The sequence below is a fragment of the Anabrus simplex genome, chromosome 9 (genome assembly GCF_040414725.1).
Source record: "Anabrus simplex isolate iqAnaSimp1 chromosome 9, ASM4041472v1, whole genome shotgun sequence".
NCBI lineage: Eukaryota > Metazoa > Arthropoda > Insecta > Orthoptera > Tettigoniidae > Anabrus > Anabrus simplex.
Window position 1 is genome coordinate 87,193,900 of NC_090273.1, and position 20,448 is coordinate 87,214,347.

General features: G+C 43.5%; 1 protein-coding gene across 2 annotated transcripts in view; it reads right to left on the reverse strand.

Annotated features, from left to right (window-relative positions):
• LOC136881323 (malate dehydrogenase, cytoplasmic) overlaps positions 1–20,448 on the reverse strand; it is a 134,027-nt gene that overhangs the window by 85,360 nt on the left and 28,219 nt on the right. Inside the window, exon 1 of one of the 2 annotated variants that reach the window (XM_068229300.1) lies at positions 18,369–18,404. The exons of the other annotated variant lie outside the window; for it this stretch is intronic. The gene's annotated coding sequence lies outside the window, so the exon portion shown is untranslated. Of the gene's footprint in view, positions 1–18,368; positions 18,405–20,448 lie in introns of those variants that run through there. 2 annotated transcript variants of the gene reach the window in all.

Here is a 20,448-nt window from a genome sequence, read left to right on the forward strand (position 1 = left end):
AAAAGATGTTCGCCATACTGGAGGACTATAGAATTAAAGGTAGATTATTAAAATCAATCACCGGGCGAGTTGGCCGTGCGCGTAGAGGCGCGCGGCTGTGAGCTTGCATCCGGGAGATAGTAGGTTCGAATCGCACTATCGGCAGCCCTGAAAATGGTTTTCCGTGGTTTCCCATTTTCACACCAGGCAAATGCTGGGGCTGTACCTTAATTAAGGCCACGGCCGCTTCCTTCCAACTCCTTGTCCTTTCCTATCCCATCGTCGCCATAAGACCTATCTGTGTCGGTGCGACGTAAAGCCTCTAGCAAAAAAAAAATTAAAATCAATCAAAGGCATTTATGTTGACAATTGGGCTTCAGTGAGAATTGATGGTAGAATGAGTTCTTTGTTCAGGGTACTTACAGGAGTTAGACAAGGCTGTAATCTTTCACCTTTGCTGTTCGTAGTTTACATGGATCATCTGCTGAAAGGTATAAAATGGCAGGGAGGGATTCAGTTAGGTGGAAATGTAGTAAGCAGTTTGGCCTATGCTGACGACTTGGTCTTAATGGCAGACTGTGCCGAAAACCTGCAGTCTAAGATCTTGGAACTTGAAAATAGGTGCAATGAGTATGGTATGAAAATTAACCTCTCGAAGACTAAATTGATGTCAGTAGGTGAGAAATTCAACACAAGTGAATGTCAGATTGGTGATACAAAGCTGGAACAGTTGTATTTAGGTTGTGTGTTCTCCCAGGATGGTAATATTGTAAGTGAGATTGAATCAAGGTGTAGTAAAGCTAATGCAGTGAGCTCGCAGTTGCGATCAGCAGTATTCTGTAAGAAGGAAGTCAGCTCCCAGACGAAACTATCTTTACATCGGTCTGTTTTCAGACCAACTTTGCTTTACGGGAGCGAAAGCTGGGTGGACTCAGGATATCTTATTCATACGTTAGAAGTAACAGACATGAAAGTAGCAAGAATTATTGTTGGTACAAACAGGTGGGAACAATGGCAGGAGGGTACTCGGAATGAGGAGATAAAGTCTAATTTAGGAATGAACTCGATGGATGAAGCTGTACGCATAAACCGGCTTCGGTGGTGGGGTCATGTGAGGCGAATGGAGGAGGATAGGTTACCTAAGAAAATAATGGACTCTGTTATGGAGGATAAGAGAAGTAGAGGGAGACCAAGACGACGATGGTTAGACTCGGTGTCTAACGATTTAAAGATAAGAGGTACAGAACTAAATGGGGCCACAACAATAGTTGCTAATCGAGGATTGTGGCGACGTTTAGTAAATTCTCCGAGGCTTGCAGACTGAACGCTGAAAGGCATAACAGTCTATAATGATAATGTATTTATTTATTTGTTTGTTTGCTATAGAATGTCCTAGGGAGCTAGTGGCTGAAGGAGGGACTGCCCTTTAGAATCACAGCTTGGCAGCCTTTAGTTTCAGTTAACAGATAAGGTACTTGTGAGCAGTACGATAATGTGTGGAACACCGTGAGTCAACATTACTTTTGATTAGTACCGCAACATGACAAATACCATGGTTCTACTTTACTAGCGATAAGTAGCATTATGAGAGGGCGTTGACCTGAATTTTGGACCCCTTTAGACAACAAGCATCCTCGATTCAGAATTGCACTTTAGAAGCAGTCCCTTGGTCAGTAATACTATTGTTTATTATAGTTTCTGAGTCGGATCCACTGATCGTTTAAAATTCATATCCATCCATTCATTCTTCATCACATTTTTAATTCTGGTCAGTGGATGATTTTGAACTTTTAAATTGTCATTACATTTTCGTACCACTAGAGGCCGATGACGTAGACGTTAGGCCCCTTGAAACAAACATCATCATCATCATCATCATCGTCGTCGTCGTCGTCGTCGTCGTTATAATAATCATAAAAGCATTAAAATATGTCTATGTTGTCTGGCGTGCCGCAGAAGTCGTGTTCACGTGTCACCTGGTGGCACGCGTGCTGTAGCTTCGTCATCCCTGACCTGGACGAAGCGCAAAAGGGAGTGGCAGCATTTGTACTTACTGTATAGGAGTTCCGGCACACGGTAATGACGTGAGGAAGAAGATGACGAACACCGGTTGCCTGGTTACCAGTGTCGGTTTTCCGTACACACTAAATGGACGACGGTAATTCCCGATAGACGAAATAAAGTGTACCGGGCGAGTTGGCCGTGCGGTGAGGGGCGCGCGACTGTGAGCTTGTATCCGGGAGATAGTGGGTTCGGATCCCACTGTCGGCAGTCTTGGAGATTGTTTTCCGTGGTTTCCCATTTTCACACCAGGCAAATGCTGGGGCTGTACCTTAATTAAGGCCGCGGCCGCTTCCCTCCAACCCCTAGGCCTTTCCTATCCCATCATCGCCATAAGACCCATCTGTGTTGGTGCAACGTAAAGCCACTAGCAAAATAAAAAACAATTACGTGAATGATTGTTAAGGAGGCGTGGTAAAAAATGTGATTACTCAGGTTAAGAATGCAATCCCCTGGTGTACAGGTCAATGAGGGCAATCTGCGGGCTTGAATATTATCTTACCTTAAATTAATTACCGTACCTAGTATGCAGCTTACACCATAACAGTGTATTACGTTATATTGATAATAACTTTTCATTTTTCTATTGTAACTAAATGTTTCTACAGTCCTATTATGGTCCTATTCTGGAAACTTTTCGTTGTTGCGTCTGTAATAATGTGCTCGCAAGTTATAATATCCTGATAATTACCAGTCGAGATCCTTACATTAGTTTGACAGTAATTATTCTGCAGTGCCGTAGCGAAAACGTAACTGCGTAAAGTATGGTTAGAGGACGGAAACGATAAAGAGTGGTTTGACGAGTTTATGTGAAAGTACAGGATATGCAAGTATTTCATTTACTGTTAAATATGACGGTGTTTAGGCAGTGAATAAACATTTACAATCCGAGAGACACAAAGCGAACGTTGGCAGCCAAAAGACAAACTCAAACTTGTCCAAAATTTCTTTTTTTTTTACCAATCAGGGTCCCTCAAACAAGAAACTCACATCGCAGGATTGTACAGATTATTTTGCAATTTTTCAAACTTCATCATTATACTACAGAATATATGTAAACTAAACATGAAATAACACACTAATAATTACAGTAATATAATTTGAACACTAGCTCGTAAACAATTTTTTAGAGTAGGCAGACAGAAAACATCGTTTTGTTTTTACCTTAAAAACAATCATACTTTTAGTTACATAAGTGGAGGAATGTTATTAAAAAGTGAAATTAGTACACTGACGAAGAAAAATGTCCAATAGTCATGAAATAAGGAATGTAGAATACGAAAATTTTGGCATTATTTGCCATGGTAACACATTTGATTAAAGGTACAAGACTACAGGTTAATATCCGCGCGAGAAAAGTCATCACAAATATGTCATGCTGGTCCATTAATAACCGGAGTAATCGCCTGACTGTCGAATGCAAGCATGCAAACGTGCATGCATTGTGTGGTATAGGTGCCGGATGTCAGCTTGTGGGCTGGAGCTCCATGCCTGTTGCACTTGGTCGGTCAATACAGTGACGGTTAATGCCGGTTGCGGATGACGCTGTTCCTTACGTACTCGATTGGGTCAGATCGGGGAATCGAGCAGGCCAAGGCAACATGTCGACACTCTGTAGAGCACGGTGGGTTACAACAACGGCATGGGGGCGTGCCTTATCCTGTTGAAAACACCCCTGGGAATGCTGTTCATGAAAGGTAGCACAACGGGTCGAATCACCAGAAGGACGTACACATCTGCAGTCAGGGTGCGTGGGATAACCACGAGAGTGCTCCAGCTACCACAGGAATTGGCTCCCCTGACCAGAACTCCCGCTGTAGGTCTAGTGTGTCGACGCCACAAACAGGTGGAATGCAGGCGCTCACCTGACCTCCTTCGAGCCAACACACGCCATCGCACCCAAGGCAGGCAGAACCAGCTTTAATTGGAAAACACAACGGATCTCCATTCCAGCATCCAATGATCTCTCGCTTGACACCATCAAAGTCGCAGACGGCGGAACTTTGAGGTAAGCGGAATGCACGCCTCAGGGCGTCTGGCTCGGAGCTGTCCTTCAGGTAACCGATTTCGAACAGTTCTTTGCGTCACTGTAGTGCCAACTGCCGTTCGAATTGCTGCAGCTGACGCATTACTGCCAGCACGCATGCATAGTGGAGACATTCCTGCCAAGTTTTTCTGCAATAGCGTGGAAGGAAAATCCACTTTCATGTAGCCCTGTTATACGGCCTCGTTCAACCGCAGTGAGCTGTTGATACTGGCCTCTTCGTCGTCGTAAAGGTATTCTTGACCCACTCACAGTCACTTCGTCCAACCTCACAGGTAACCAGCGCTCTCGCACAGTACAGCCCGTATTTAAAGCAAACGTGAAGTGCAACGTCATGGGAGCCACTACTAGTGCCACGCTAATGCGATTTGCGGGAAATTTTAATCAACATCATCTTTCAGATGTATAAACACGCCTACCGACGTTCGTTAATCTGGCACAAACCCTTCTTGGTGTTTGGGTATTCATTTTCCGCCAATGTATAATTAATAGCGCAGATTGAAACAGTTCTATGTGCACACGATACGAGAAGCGAAACAGTCATTCATTCACGAGCCGTTTGAGAGATAATTTAGGATTTGTGGTTACTAGCCATCACTGACCTGACTGTGTGTAAACGTCATCTTAGTTAGGAAAAGGTACCAATACAACATTACGAAGAGTTATAATTTGGTACAAGTGCATTTGTTTTTAATGAACAAGAAAACAATATTACTTAGTATGTTACAGTGACTGTACAGCAGTGGCGGCGCGGTCTATATGTTCAATGGTTCAGTGAACCCCCTGGAAATAGATATGTCTAAGAAAAAAGTTTATCAGAGAATATTCCTTAAATGTGCTCTGTATATCATGGAGGCTTAAACACGCATGCTGTGCATGAGTCACCGCATCAGCGAAGTTTCACATCAAATGTGTGGTTAGGGCTACCAGCAGATCGTCTTACTGAATCATACATTTTACTAGACAAACTCAATGAATGGATTTACTTTCGGTTTCTGCGACATCACCTTCGAGGATTCCTTGAAGATGTTCCCTTGGAGCAACGCCAGAGGATTTGGTACACGCATGATGGAGCACCGGCACATTTTGTTGCTATAGTAAGGTGACATCTAACGCCCCGATATGGTCAAAGATGGACTGAACGAGGACGACTTCAACCGCGTCCTCCAAGATCACCTGATCTGAACCGTTGGATTTTTGTGTTTGGGACCCCCTTAAAGGTGTAGTGTGCGACACTCCGGTTAACACGGCTGAGGAACTGGAGCAGAGACTTGTAAATGCTTGTCAAGAATTTCAAAATGATCCAGGCAAATTTGAAAGAATTTGAATCTCAATGCGGCGACGAGTGCAGGCCTGCACCGGGTACGTCTTGAACGCTTCCTTTAAATACGAGTAAGTACACTGCACAGTCATTGTAACATGTAACATACTAAGTGAAACTGTTTTCCTGTTCATTAAAAACAATTGCACTTCTAACAAAGTATCTAATAACTTTTCTTAATGTTGTGAAAAACCTACAACCTGTCTTCCAGTCAATGACCGGGTCAGAGATGGGATGAATGAAACCCCCAACTTGCGGCGAGGATAGGAACTGTGCCGGCTGATGAGGCCTGTCACACTCCTCTGGGGCAATTATTAATGACTGACAAATGAAATGAAATGATAGTGGAGAGTGTTGCTGGAATGAAAGATGACAGGGAAAACCGAAGTACCCGGAGATAAACCTGTCCTGCCTCCGCTTTGTCCAGCACAAATCTCACATGTAGTGACCGAGATTTGAACCACGGTATCCAGCGGTGAGAGGCCGGCGCGCTTCTTAATGTTGTATAGCACCTTTTCTTAACTAGGATTACGTATACACAAAACCAAGTCAGTGGTGGCAGGTAACCATAAATTCAAATTATTTCGCAAACGGTTCGTTTGCGGAACCATGTTTATTAACACTTTTTCGATTTGCGCTATTAATTATGATACGTCCTATGTATGATTCTTCTTCTACCATATTTAGTTGAGCTGGGTTGTGAATAATGTACCGTAGCATAGAAATTTATGGAATATCATACTTTTGAACCTGTTCGTTAAAAATGTACAATGAATTTACTATAATTTCAATGACTTATTACCTTGTACAAGAACATGCTGGAAACATATTTTGTAAGGACATCCAAAGGGAATATTTTTGATAGTTATTTTTGTACTTCTGTACTAACTGTAAATGAATGTAGTTCATAAATAAATACATGCAGAAGGCGACAAAATCTCTGCAACAGATTTAACTTCGACTTATCTTGTTGTGAAACATCAGATATTCCATTCTTATAATTATCAAAATTGTGGTAATAATTTTTATCCTCATTCTTCCAAAGATGCCTCCGTAGCAGCAAATAATAAGGTGTGGCCGAACCAAAAGTGAAGATTTAGTGAATCATCTATTTTGAGAAGCGTTTTGTGATTTAAAGGCAATGTTCTATTTTCTATTGGACCAGGTGCTTCAGATAAGGACTGTAGCCATAATCTAATAGCTGCAACTTCTTTCTCCAAAGATAACAGAAAATGTAAGCAAGTTCTTGATTTCTATGAAGATGAAAATGTAAGGTCTTGCAAATAAAAAAATGAAAGCCCCTTAATTAGATTTGTTTGGTAAATGGTTAGAGTCCGAATGAAGTTTTATAATCAGCCGACAATAATTCTGTCAATTTCGGAATACACAATTCTGTGCTTACTAGATCATAAGAAGAAAACAACTTGCTCTTGTCACATGCCTATTGTGTAATTGTGCTAAATTTAGATGCAAACTTCTAAAATACGATGCAGAAAATCTTGATATTGAAATCCATTCAAACTTTCCTGGATCATCAAAGAATTCTGGGGAACTTCATTCAATTTTACGAGTTTACTCAGCATTATCATACGGAAATATTACAGCATATTGTTATGAGATGGTTGCCTTTGCAGCTACAGTAACTGTCGACCATCTTGAAAAGATTTGGTGGTTTTAAATATATATTATTTAGCAAGGAGAGAAGAAAAATTATTTAGAAATATATTAATTGGTTTTTCACAAGGCTAAATAAATATTTACTATCACAGACGAAATGCTTTCTGTATTTTTAAATGCAACTTTAAATTTATTTTTCGTATTTGGAAAAAGAGGATACATTTTTCATAGATATTACAAGTTTGTTTTAGAATTGAAGAAACAAATAATATGGTATGCTCCACTTACCCCAGTGGACGCTGGACCTGCGTTTTCTGTTCTGAAAGCTAAACTCTCTGAGATACGTCTAAATTTCAACGTTGATAATCTGAAGAAATATCTTGTTGTCACGTGTAACAAATTTGTAGTTAACATGTCAGTACAGCAACTTACAGAAACAGAAAAGCATATTCTAGTGAAATAGTGCACAGTAGTTTATGACATATTACTACAGTATCTTAACCCATACAGTCCCAAATTATAACCTATCTAGATATAAATATAAAACATTATGGAATAATAAGTACAGCCAAAAGTGCGTTACCGTGGTAAAAACCAACAATTAATATTTTCAACAATAAAAATCGGAATGATAACTTTTGGAATCATTGGGACGTAAGGATGAGAACTAATAAGAGAAATGTTGATTCCATCACACTCTCTTTCTTTTATTAAATAATATTCAGTTTTGGTTATGTAAATGGCTTCTTCATAATATCAGTTCCTTTAGGCTAAATATTTCCTGCTATTCACCCATAATATTAAATTCGGGTTCTCATACTGTAGCGCGATGCTCAGGCCTACATGGTGTGGACGTTTTTGTAACAGTTGTTGTTCTTATTCAGACACAAAAAACGCATGGCATTGTTCACATTTTATTGTAAAATATGCAACAATGCACAGCGTTGTTCGTTGTCTGATTTTGGTCAATGTTCAATCCAGTCGAAGCGCTCATCTGCAAAAGGTCTTGATGCAGACGTCTACTTTGCTACTGCATTACCGGCTTCTTCATGTGATGGTCCACAGCTGTTTCGTGTTTTCACATACCTTTCCAGCTGACATAAGGCTTTCTGCTATTCGTGCACATAATCCAGCTAGGGGAATGATCAACCTCTTATCCAGTAAGTTCTATTCAAAAATTAAAACAGTAATCTAAAGCAGAGCGGATCCCATGATCTGTCCCCCTGTGAGTGGGGGCGGCAGAATAACCCCCACAGTATCGACATGATATTGTATAGGCTTTTGGGCTTGTGCCCTGTCAAGAAAAAAGGTGAAATTCTTAACGTTTCGCAGAAAACTGTGCTCTGCGTCCTCAGAAGAATTCTCAACTGTCCACGAGAAAGGCTTCTTAAACAATGACACTTTTGAATTTGGAACGTTATAATAGAAGTAGAAATGGAAATTGTACGTTCATTAACACCAGATGGCCCCCAGGACATGGCACAACGCCAGCGTTCGAAGCGGAAGCTGACCGAACTATCACAATCAGACTAAGCGGTTCACATAACGTGTTTGCGTAACATATGACAGGTGTGAGGCATAGACATAAGCCTGGAATGAAACATCTGGCTACAAGGAACGTAAGAATTTGGAAAAAACACCGAGACAAAAAACAATAGTGAAGAGACAGGGAAGGGAACTACCTACGTAAATTCTTAATGCTCACGGCAAGACAACTTGAAGGAATTTAAGGATTTGATGGCTCTAATGTTGTGGGGGAAAGAATTCCATATTGTAGCTCCATTTGCAACAAAGGAACGGCTAAATGCTGCTGACCTATTGGTTGCCTAGTTGTACTTCCTCTTAAAACAATAATCTCCATCACCACTCCCCCCATGATGTCCTTATACTCTCCTGTGATGGTTTAATTTAAAACATACGGTTAGAATGTATTATAATTTTTGTCATTAACAATACACGCAAAAATAAAAGCCAAAGGTGCCTACAAGTGTCCATCTATTTTTGCTAAACTATGATAAAATATTTTATGTAGTGTACTGGTGCAATGGTAGCATAAATCTTTTATAAAAATTAATTTTCAAATATTTTACAAAAGATCGTTGACAAATTTCTTTGATAGTGAAATACCAGCCGAACTGTTACGGATTTGTTCGCTCTTCGTAACTCTAACTGTTTTGCGTGTCGGGCATGTTGGAACAGCGGGTAAAACGCCGACATCAGCATCCCTACAATTTGGTGGAATTGCGCGATCAGATCGTCAGCAAGTGGCTTAACCTGGATGCGACGACCTGCACAATCTAGTGGATTCACCCCGTATATAAACTTACGATCCGCCATTTTGGATGTAACAGGTCAAATCTTTTCCAAAAGATTGCAAGAGGATCATACGTTTATCGAAGACATTTTATAAAATATTCCATTACACTGCCATATATTAGATATTTTACGAAAGATGTTTGACAAATTTATTTGATAGTATACAGTAATACAGGCCTTAGCGATGTGAACGTTCCTCCCCTTTCCGCTTCGAAGCTCATGGTTCGGCGCAGCTTTGTACCAACATGTAGTAATCTGCCTCTAAAGTTCCATCCATGAAATTCATTCCTAACTCAGCCTTTATCGCCTCATGGACTGAGCACTCCTGTCATTGTTCCCCCTGTTTATACCAGCAATAGTTATTTGGGTGCCTGTTACTTCTAACTTATGTATAATGTATATGATACCCTGAAACCATTTAGTATTCATCTCACACACCTTCCTTACAGATTATCGCTAATCGCAACTACGAGTGTTTGATTCACCAATTAAAAATTACAAACACCTCGTTATAAAATATATTTTTACTATTTATTCAGAAGAAAACAGGTACTTATGCCTTTGCTGGCAGGACCTAGTGTTTACAGTGCACTATGTCTTCTGGTATGGGCTAGAGCAATTTTGTTACTTTCATTGATCCTTCTCTGTCTTATCCTTGGCTTTGACAATATCAAAGTGACTGAGCGACGCTAGTAATGCCATTCCTTGTGCAGCCAGTCCCTGCTATGAATGGTATGAAAATGTTGCTCATAGGGTCGGTCGGTGCATGCATTTCAGTGGGCTTGGTAGACTGATATGTAATAGCAACTTCTGGCTCGGTGAGGAAAGAAACGGGAAACTACCTCACTCCTCATTTCCCTAGTACGCCTCTTCAGTGATGCCTAGGCCATCTATGACAACTGATGGCAGAGCTGTTGAGGATCCAACCAGCCTTAGGACTGAAGACTGAACATACACGTCACTCATTTTTGTTTTTCAACACACCGTTGCCTACGAGATAAGTACTAATTACAAATCACGTAGGCAATGAACACACACACTCTATACTCTCTAATCCAGACTTCTCTCTCTGTCACCAACCATGTCATATATAATTTAACTAGGGGACCCGTGCGAGAAATCTTGCATGTTCATAAAGTATGTGGTGGAGTAGCCCCCTGGTGGAGTACTGGTGAACTAAGAAATGCACAAATTAGTACAATATTAGACAGTCTTCCTGATTTCTTAACATTTATGGTATCCACTTGAACGGAAGCAAATGCAAGTGCATTATTATACTAAAGAATACTATACTAAGGAATGTTCCGGAAGTAATTTTTGGTTTTACTATCATTATTTTCTTAACTGATAATTACAGCATATTATAATGGTGACGTGCCAGATGCGACCGTGCCGCATAATCTGTAACCGCGCCGGATGCGACCGGCGTTGACAAGCAAATTGTCATTTGATAAGTTGTGTCATCACCCACGATAAGGTAAGCTAAACGAAGTGCAATGCCATTTCAAGTCCTATAAGAAGCTACTGCCCCTACTTTACATAACACTTCTGGGGAAAACTCGTTTTACAATACGAAACATGGTGATGCGTTTACGTTTTTACCGGGCGAGTTGGCCATGTGGTTAGACGCGCGCGGCCCTGAGCTTGCATCCGGGAGATAGTGGGTTTGAATCCCACTGTTGGCAGCCCTGAAGATGGTTTTCCGTGGTTTCCCATTTTCACACCAGGCAAATGCTGGGGCTGTACTTTAATTAAGACCAGGGCCACTACCTACACATTCCTAACCCTTTCCTATCCCATCGTCGCCTTAAGACCTGTCTGTGTCGGTGTGACGTAATGCCACTAGCAATAAAAAATATCCTAATAATTCTCTGAAATTATTTACGACTTAGGCCTACTTATCTATCGTGTGCTATTAATACCAGGAGTGTCCGAGGACGTGTTCGGCTTGCCTGGTGCAGGTCTTTCTACCTGACTCCCTTGGGCGGCCTGCGCGTCTGGATGTGGGGTTATGATAATGAAGTAGGGAGAGATGAAACCAGGTTTCGGCACGTAGCCTACTCCTCTCGAATAATACCAAGGGGTCTGCTCAACGCTTTACGTCTCCATCCGACGTAGTGTTCGCTATTGAATGCATGATTCGAAGCAGTGTATCGATTCATTCAAGTGTCCGAGTGAATCGATTCACAGGAACGGCGAGCTCACGGCACACGATTCAGCTTACTCCCAGCGGACAGTGCTGAGTGGCGCACTCACTGGACGTTGACGGGGAGCCGAGCTTGCGCTGCAGCGAGACATTGAATCATGGCACATCGAAAGAATCGTGAACGAGCGCGGCTCAGTGAGACACATGATACACACGGCTCCTTATCGGCTCACTGGACACGCGGAGAGCCGAGCTTCCGCTGCAGCGAGACATACAGTGAGCCATGGCACACGGAAAGAATCGTGAACGAGCCGGCTCAGTGAGACACAAGATACGCACGGCTCCTTATCGGCTCACTGCAGCGAGACATACAGTGAGCCATGCTACACTGAAAGAATCGTATGCTATAGTGAACTCTCGAGCTCAGCTCATTTGAAAATAATACCCATTTGCATTCACTGTCCTCTTCTTACAGGGAGGTTTAAATAATAGATGGATTTATTTGCAGTGTTAAAAAGTTAGTAACAACATAATTATGAAGTAGCTACGGTAGTAAGTACGTAGGCTATTAGGTTATACTATTTATTAGTTTAATGAATCTTAGTATTATAACTTAGTTGACATTTGACAAACTCCACTCTAGCCTGCCCTATGACTATGAGTCATGCTCATGACCACTCAAAAGTACCTGTTTTATATTGGGAAGAACGACTCAGTATTCTCTCAGTTCATATGTCACATCGTTGCACAAGACTTCAATCATATGTGGACAGACGCAATAACAGTATGTTGAATCAGAAAACCAGCGGGCTACTATACATCTCGGGTAGCCTATACAAAACATGACGATTAAAAAATCCTCAGCTGATAGAAAAATACATATTTTCAAAAATGACTGAGCGAGTTGTCGTGCGGTTAATATCGCGTGGCTATGCGCTTGCATTCGGGGGATGGTGGGTTCGAATCCCACCGTCGGCAGCCGTTAAGATGGTTTTCCGTAGTTTCCCCATTTTCACACCAGGAAATGCTGGGACTGTACCTTAATTCAGGTCATGGCTGCTACCTTCCTAATCCTAACACTTCCCACCCTGCGTCGCCGGAAACCTTCGATGTATTAGAGTAACTAGCATTTTTTCTAAGAAAGGAGTTCATAGTATGAAGACCAGATGGCAGCTGCGAGCACTGAATGCTGTTGCTGCTGTCTTACCAGCACATACTACACAGATGCAGTAGGAGCGGTGACCAATGAGCCGTGAATCGGATCACTGTATCGATTCAGTAACGTGAACGGAATCAAATGAATCGATTCAGTAAAATGAATCGAATGTCCCATCACTAATCCGACGGCCGAATCACCATCAACAGCATCATATGCCCTCACTCCATTTGAACACTGCGAAAAGGTTTGCATTTGAATCCCGGCTTTGGCATGCAATCTAGTGATTAGAAACTGTCTACCACCAACTTTCCTACCCTGCCGGCCAACATTCTGATGGTGAATTTTTTTTTTCATCCAGGCTAAGTGGCTCAGACGGTTGAGATGCTGGTCTTCCGAATCCAACTTGGCAGGTTCGATCCTGGCTCAGTCCGGTGGTATTTGAACGTGCTCAAATACGTCATCTTTGTGTCGGTGGATTTACTGGCACGTAAAACAAGTCCTGCGGGACTAAATTCCGGCACCTCGGCGTCTCTTTAAACCATAAAAGTAGTTACTGGGACGTAAAGCCAGCAACATTATTATATTTTTCTTTCGACCAATGGCACTCGAATCTGCTAACAACGGTGTCAAACCTTTGTTTTAGAAAAGACCAAGTTAGCTACTTATAAGCAATCTGCCACTTGGTGACAGCCCTTAATGCAGATCAATTGTAAGTGATTGATGGGTCGCATGCGGCACGGTGCTTATCCGCTCGGTCGCTATTGGCACGATAATGACCGGGTCGCATCCGGCACGGTCGCATCTGGCACGTAACCATTATAATGACATAAAACGGGCGTCCCAGCGACGAAAATGTGAAGTGGACAGCAATGATGGCGCGTATTTTCCTACAGCAACAGTATTTGCAAATTGCACACTTCGTACATTTTCCTAAACTCATTTAAAGGACTTATCGATATTTATTAAATGAGAGCGCAATTCGTCACTGCTAAGGTCTATTCTCTTTCTTTTGAATGCTCATTTGTAACGATCGGTTACTTGCGAGCGCCGCAAAAGGGATCTATGCTACTGGAATAATATACAGTACCGGTATATGATTTTAAACATGCTACCAATTCATCAAGCTCGCTGCACTAGTTCCGCTACACCTTGATTCAGTTTCACGTACAGGACGGGAGATCTAGCATGAACCAAACACGCGCAGAGGGTAAGGTACTTGCTTCCCCACCTGTCCGTTGTCCGCACGCCCAGTACCCCCTGCCTGTTGTAAGAGGCAAATAAAAGGGGCCTCAGGGGCTTTCAATTTGGGTGCGTGGGTTGGCGACCACGGGGCCCTCAGCTGAGTCTTGGTATTGCTTCTACTTCTATGTGACAGGCTCCCCACTTCCATCTATCCTATCCGACCTCCCTTGGTCAAATCTTCTTTTCGGACCCCCACCGTATTAGAGCACTCGAAGCCTAGAAAGTCTATTTTTTCAACTCCCTTCGTGGCCCTCGTCTTCCTTTGGCCGATATCTTCTTTCTTCGAAATGTCGGATCCCTTCCATTTTTTCTCTCTGATTAATGTTATATAGAGGATGGTTGCCTAGTTGTTCTTCCTCTTAAAATAGTAATCACCACCACCACCTCACCGATCGCTACTGCCTTATGCTCATGTACAGGCAGTGCGCGTGCGGTTGAGCACGGGACTCATTCGTTGCGCCATCCGTACAGGCTGAACGATCCATCTGTGCGTGCGCACTAGTGACTAATTTTTTGTCCGGGTCCCACCCTCTCCCTTCCTACTAACATATATCACGTCATTCATTTCATCTCATTAACTCACCTCATGAGGTTGACGTCAGGAAGAGCATCCGGTCGTAAAAACTCGCTACGAAGATTTATCTCACTTTATATCCGACACCGTACAGAAACGGGACAAGTGTTGGACATACATTACATACATTACTTCAGTCAGATTGAGAAGACGTGGAAAGAGAAGTTAGAAGAAACATTGAAGGAGAGAATTGGAAAAGATGGAACTATTGTTATTGGAGGCATTAATACTCAAGTACAGTAGGATCAGTTTAGACAAGGTTATGAGAATATCATGGGTCCACATGAAAGAGGACCAAGAAATCCAGAAAGTGAAAGGCTACTGAACCTCTGTATGAGAAACGCTCTACTGATCGCGAACACATGCTATCAAAATCTTGTGTCACAAGGTCACCAGATATTGTAGTTGGAATGGACAGCAAGTATCGGTCACTGATTATACTTTGGTGGACAAACAGCTTCAAGGAAGATTGTTGAATGCTAAAGCGATGCTTCATCTACAATTAAACACCAGGCAAAACTATTCCCTTCATATTATTCAAAATAATTCTTCACGGTATAGTATAAAATGTTTAAGACACCAAATGTACAGTTCATTACCCTAAGTCTTATAAAAATATCTAACTTAAAAGTATTAAGCAAAAGGGTACAAACATTGTATTTTATAGAATACAGTACTTCGATCTGTGACGTGTTATTTAATCGTATGCATATGTGTGTGTGTGTGTCTATGAACTGAGTACCTCTTGTTTTACATACAGATCAGATAGAAATTCTTAATATTATGCCTTTTAACATTATTTTGCAATGCGTGGCGGAAAAAATATCCAAACACCATGAAATAAGGAATGTAGAATACGGAAATTTTGCCAACATATTTGTTGAGGCAACACATTTAACCGATTAAAGGTGCAAGACTACCGGTTAGGCCCTAATATCCGCGCGAGAAATGCCATCGCAAATGTGCCATGCTGGTCCAACCTGTGTAATCGCCCGACTGTTGAATGCAGCCATGCATTGTGTCGTACAGGTGCCGGATGTCAGCTTGTGGGATGTTGCACTTGGTCGGTCAATACAGGGACGGTTAATGCCAGTTGTGGATGACGCTGGAGCTGTCATCTAATGATGTCCCATACGTGCTCGATCGGGGACAGATCGAGAGATCGAGTAGGCCATGGCTACATGTCGACACTCTGTAGGGCACGCTGGGTTACAACAATGGCATGGGGGCGTGCATTATCCTGTTGGAAAACACCCTCGGGAATGCTGTTCATAAATGGCAGCACAACTGGTCGAATCACCAGACGGACGTACATATCTGCAGTCAGGGTGACTAGGATAACCACGAGAGTGTTCCTTGCTGTCATAGAAAATTGCTCTCAGACCAGAACTCCCGATGCAGTTCCAGTGTGTCGACGCAGCATGCAGGTGGAATGCAGACGCTCACCTGGCCTCCTCCTAACCAACACACGGCCATCACTGGCACCCAAGCCAGAACCGGCTTTCATCGGAAAACACAACGGACCTTCACACCCTTCTCCAATGAGCTCTCGCTTGACACCACTGAAGTCGCACACGGCGGTGGTTTGGGGTAAGTGGAATGCACGCCGCAGGGCGTCTGTCTCGGAGCTGTCCTTCAGGTAACCTATTTCGAACAGTTCGTTACGTCACTTGAGGTGCCAACTGCCGCTCGAATTGCTGCTGCAGACGCAGTCCGCTGCGCCACAACCATACGCCGAATACGGCGGTCCACCCTGTCGGTGGTGGATATGATGATGATGCTTGTTGTTTAAAGGGGCCTAACATCTAGGTCATCGGCCCCTAATGGTACGAAATGAGACGAAATGTTATGACAATTTAAAATTCCATAAACCTCCACTGACCAGAATTCGAAAACGTGAGGACGAAGATTGAATGGATGGATATGAAGTTAAAACAATCAGTGGATCCGACCCGCAATGCACCACATTCCCAGAAACTAGCGTTAAACAATAGTATTACTGACCAAGGGACTGCTTCTAAAGCACAATACTGAATCGATGATTCTTGTAGTCGAAACGGGTCCAAAATCCAGGTCATCGTCCCCTCATAATGGTACTTATCGCTAGGAAAGTGGAACCATACTATTTGTCATGTTGTGGTACTAATCAAAAGTAGCGTAGACTCGCAGTATTCCACACATCACGGTACTACTCACAGGCAATGAACTTATGTAACACAGACCTATGGTGTTTTGCACACTGCGGCGCTGTTTACAGGCAACGCAAAACTATGGCGCTCCTCATATAAGTGGACTAACCACAGGGACCCGCACTATCTCGTGGTGTTCCTCACATAGTGGGTACTAAGCATAGGCAAGGCATGGTGTCGCTCATCCCATGGTGTTGCTCATATAGGGGTACGAATCACAGGTGCTGTAAAATGCATCCTGAGCCACACACTGTCGCTACTAATCACAAACCTATTTTGTACCTAACATAGTGGTACTACGCGCAAGTAAAAGCGACCCATGGTGTTCCCTGCGTGATGGTACTAATTAAAAGTAGTCTATGGTTCTAATTTGAACATCCCTTGGTCGCCCCTTTTAGTTGCCTCTTACGACAGGCAGGGGATGCCTTGGGTGTATTCTTTGTCTGCGTCCCCCACCCACAGGGGGTTGCGTGTTTGGTCCGCGAGAGGCATTTTATTTTCCTCAAGTCCACCGGCAAGCCGGTTAGGACCCCCTATCCGCCACCTGGGACGCGCGACATGGGAGTATCACCTCTCCCTCTGCTACGCCAGCGTAGTAGGTTCGTGGTCTCTCCGCGGTACCACGGGAACATCCGGAGCCCGGTCTTCTTGTGAGCGTACCTTCTCGTGATCACTGCTGCTAGCCCGCATGCACAGTGGAGGCATTCCTGCCGAGTCATTCTGCTTTAGCCCTATTATACGGCCTCGTTCAACCGCAGTGAGATGTTGACACTGACCTCTTCGTCGTCGTAAAGGCATTCTTCACCCATTCACAGTCACTCCGTCCGATATCACAGGTAAGTAACGCTCTCGCACAATACAGACCGTATTTAAAGCAAATCTGATGTGCATCGTCGTAGGACTGCTACTAGCGCCACGCTAATGCGATTTGCGGGAAATTTGAATCATCCTCCTCTTTCGGATCTATAAACAGACCTAGCAACGTTCGTTAATCTAGCGCAACCCCTTCTTGGTGTTTCGCCAGTGTAAATAATATAATTTCCTAGTGCTTGTACAGATTGAGTGTATCAATCAATACTGATCTGCATTTAGGGCAATCGCCCAGGTGGCATATTCCCTATCTGTTGCTTTCCTAGCCTTTTCCGAAACGATTTCAAAGAAATTGGAAATTTATTGAACGTCTCCCTTGGTAAGTTATTCCAATCCCTAACTCCCCTTCCTGTAAATGAATATTTGCCCCAGTTTGTCCTCTTGAATTCCAACTTTATCTTCATATTGTGATCTCTCCTACTTTTATAAACGCCATTCAAACTTATTCGTCTACTAATGTCATTCCACGCCATCTCTCCGCTGACAGCTCGGAACATACCACTTAGTCGAGCAGCTCTTCTTCTTGCTCTCAATTCTTCCCAACCCAAACATTGCAACATTTTTGTAACGCTACTCTTTTGTCGGAAATCACCCAGAACAAATCGAGCTGCTTTTCTTTGGATTTTTTCCAGTTCTTGAATCAGGTAATCCTGGTGAGGGTCCCATACACTGGAACCATGCTCTAGTTGGGGTCTTACAAGAGACTTATATGCACTCACCTTTACATCCTTACTACAATCCCTAAAAACCCTCATAACCATGTGCAGAGATCTGTACCCTTTATTTACAATCCCATTTATGTGATTACCCCAATGAAGATCTTTCCTTATATTAACACCTAGATACTTACAATGATCCCCAAAAGGAACTTTCACGCCCATCAACGCAGTAATTAAAACTGAGAGGACTTTTCCTATTTGTGAAACTCACAACCTGACTTTTAACCCCGTTTATCAACATACCATTGGCTGCTGTCCATCTCACAACATTTTCAAGGTCACGTTGCAGTTGCTCACAATCTTGTAACTTATTTATCACTCTATAGAGAATAACATCATCCGCAAAAAGCCTTACCTCCGATTCCACTCCTTTACTCATATCATTTATATACACTGACTGACAGAGCAAATGCAACACCAAGAAGGAGTGGTCAGAATTTTATACCAATTGCAGGGTAGACTGACGTCACTGAGGTATGCTCATGATGTGAAATGCGCCGCTGTGCTGCGCACGTAGCGAACGATAAATGGGACACGGCGTTGGCGAATGGCCCACTTCGTACCGTGATTTCTCAGCCGACAGTCATTGTAGAACATGTTGTCGTGTGCCACAGGACACGTGTATAGCTAAGAATGCCAGGCCGCCGTCAACTGAGGCATTTCCAGCAGACAGACGATTTTACGAGGGGTATGGTGATCGGGCTGAGAAGGGCAGGTTGGTCGCTTCGTCAAATCGCAGCCGATACCCATAGGGATGTGTCCACGGTGCAGCGCCTGTGGCGAAGATGGTTGGCGCAGGGACATGTGGCACGTGCGAGGGGTCCAGGCGCAGCCCGAGTGACGTCAGCACGCGAGGATCGGCGCATCCGCCGCCAAGCGGTGGCAGCCCCGCACGCCACGTCAACCGCCATTCTTCAGCATGTGCAAGACACCCTGGCTGTTCCAATATCGACCAGAACAATTTCTCGTCGATTGGTTGAAGGAGGCCTGCACTCCCGGCGTCCGCTCAGAAGACTACCATTGACTCCACAGCATAGACGTGCACGCCTGGCATGGTGCCGGGCTAGAGCGACTTGGATGAGGGAATGGCGGAACGTCGTGTTCTCCGATGAGTCACGCTTCTGTTCTGTCAGTGATAGTCACCGCAGACGAGTGTGGCGTCGGCGTGGAGAAAGGTCAAATCCGGCAGTAACTGTGGAGCGAACTACCGCTAGACAACGCGGCATCACGGTTTGGGGCGCTATTGCGTATGATTCCACGTCACCTCTAGTGCGTATTCAAGGCACGTTAAATGCCCACCGCTACGTGCAGCATGTGCTGCGGCCGGTGGCACTCCCGTACCTTCAGGGGCTGCCCAATGCTCTGTTTCAGCAGGATAATGCCCGCCCACACACTGCTCGCATCTCCCAACAGGCCCTACGAGGTGTACAGATGCTTCCGTGGCCAGTGTACTCTCCGGATCTCTCACCAATCGAACACGTGTGGGATCTCATTGGACGCCGTTTGCAAACTCTGCCCCAGCCTCGTACGGACGACCAACTGTGGCAAATGGTTGACAGAGAATGGAGAACCATCCCTCAGGACACCATCCGCACTCTTATTGACTCTGTACCTCGACGTGTTTCTGCGTGCATCGCCGCTCGCGGTGGTCCTACATCCTACTGAGTCGATGCCGTGCGCATTGTGTAACCTGCATATCGGTTTGAAATAAACATCAATTATTCTTCCGTGCCGACTCTGTTTTTTCCCCAACTTTCATCCCTTTCGAACCACTCCTCCTTGGTGTTGCATTTGCTCTGTCAGTCAGTGTATATAAGAAAACATAAAGGTTCGATAATACTGCCTTGAGGAATTCCCCTCTTAATTATTACAGGGTCAGATAAAGCTTCACCTACTTTAATTCTCCGAGATCTATTTTCTAGAAATATAGCAACCCATTCAGTCACTCTTTTGTCCAGTTCAATTGCACTCATTTTTGCCAGTAGTCTCCCATGATCCACCCTATCAAATGCTTTAGAAAGGTCAATCGCGATACAGACCATTTGACCTCCTGAATCCAAGTTATCTGCTATATCTTGCTGGAATCCTACAAGTTGAGCTTCAGTGGAATAACCTTTCCTAAAACCAAATTGCCTTCTATCGAACCAGTTATTAATTTCACAAACATGTCTAATATAATCAGAAAGAATGCCTTCCCAAAGCTTACATACA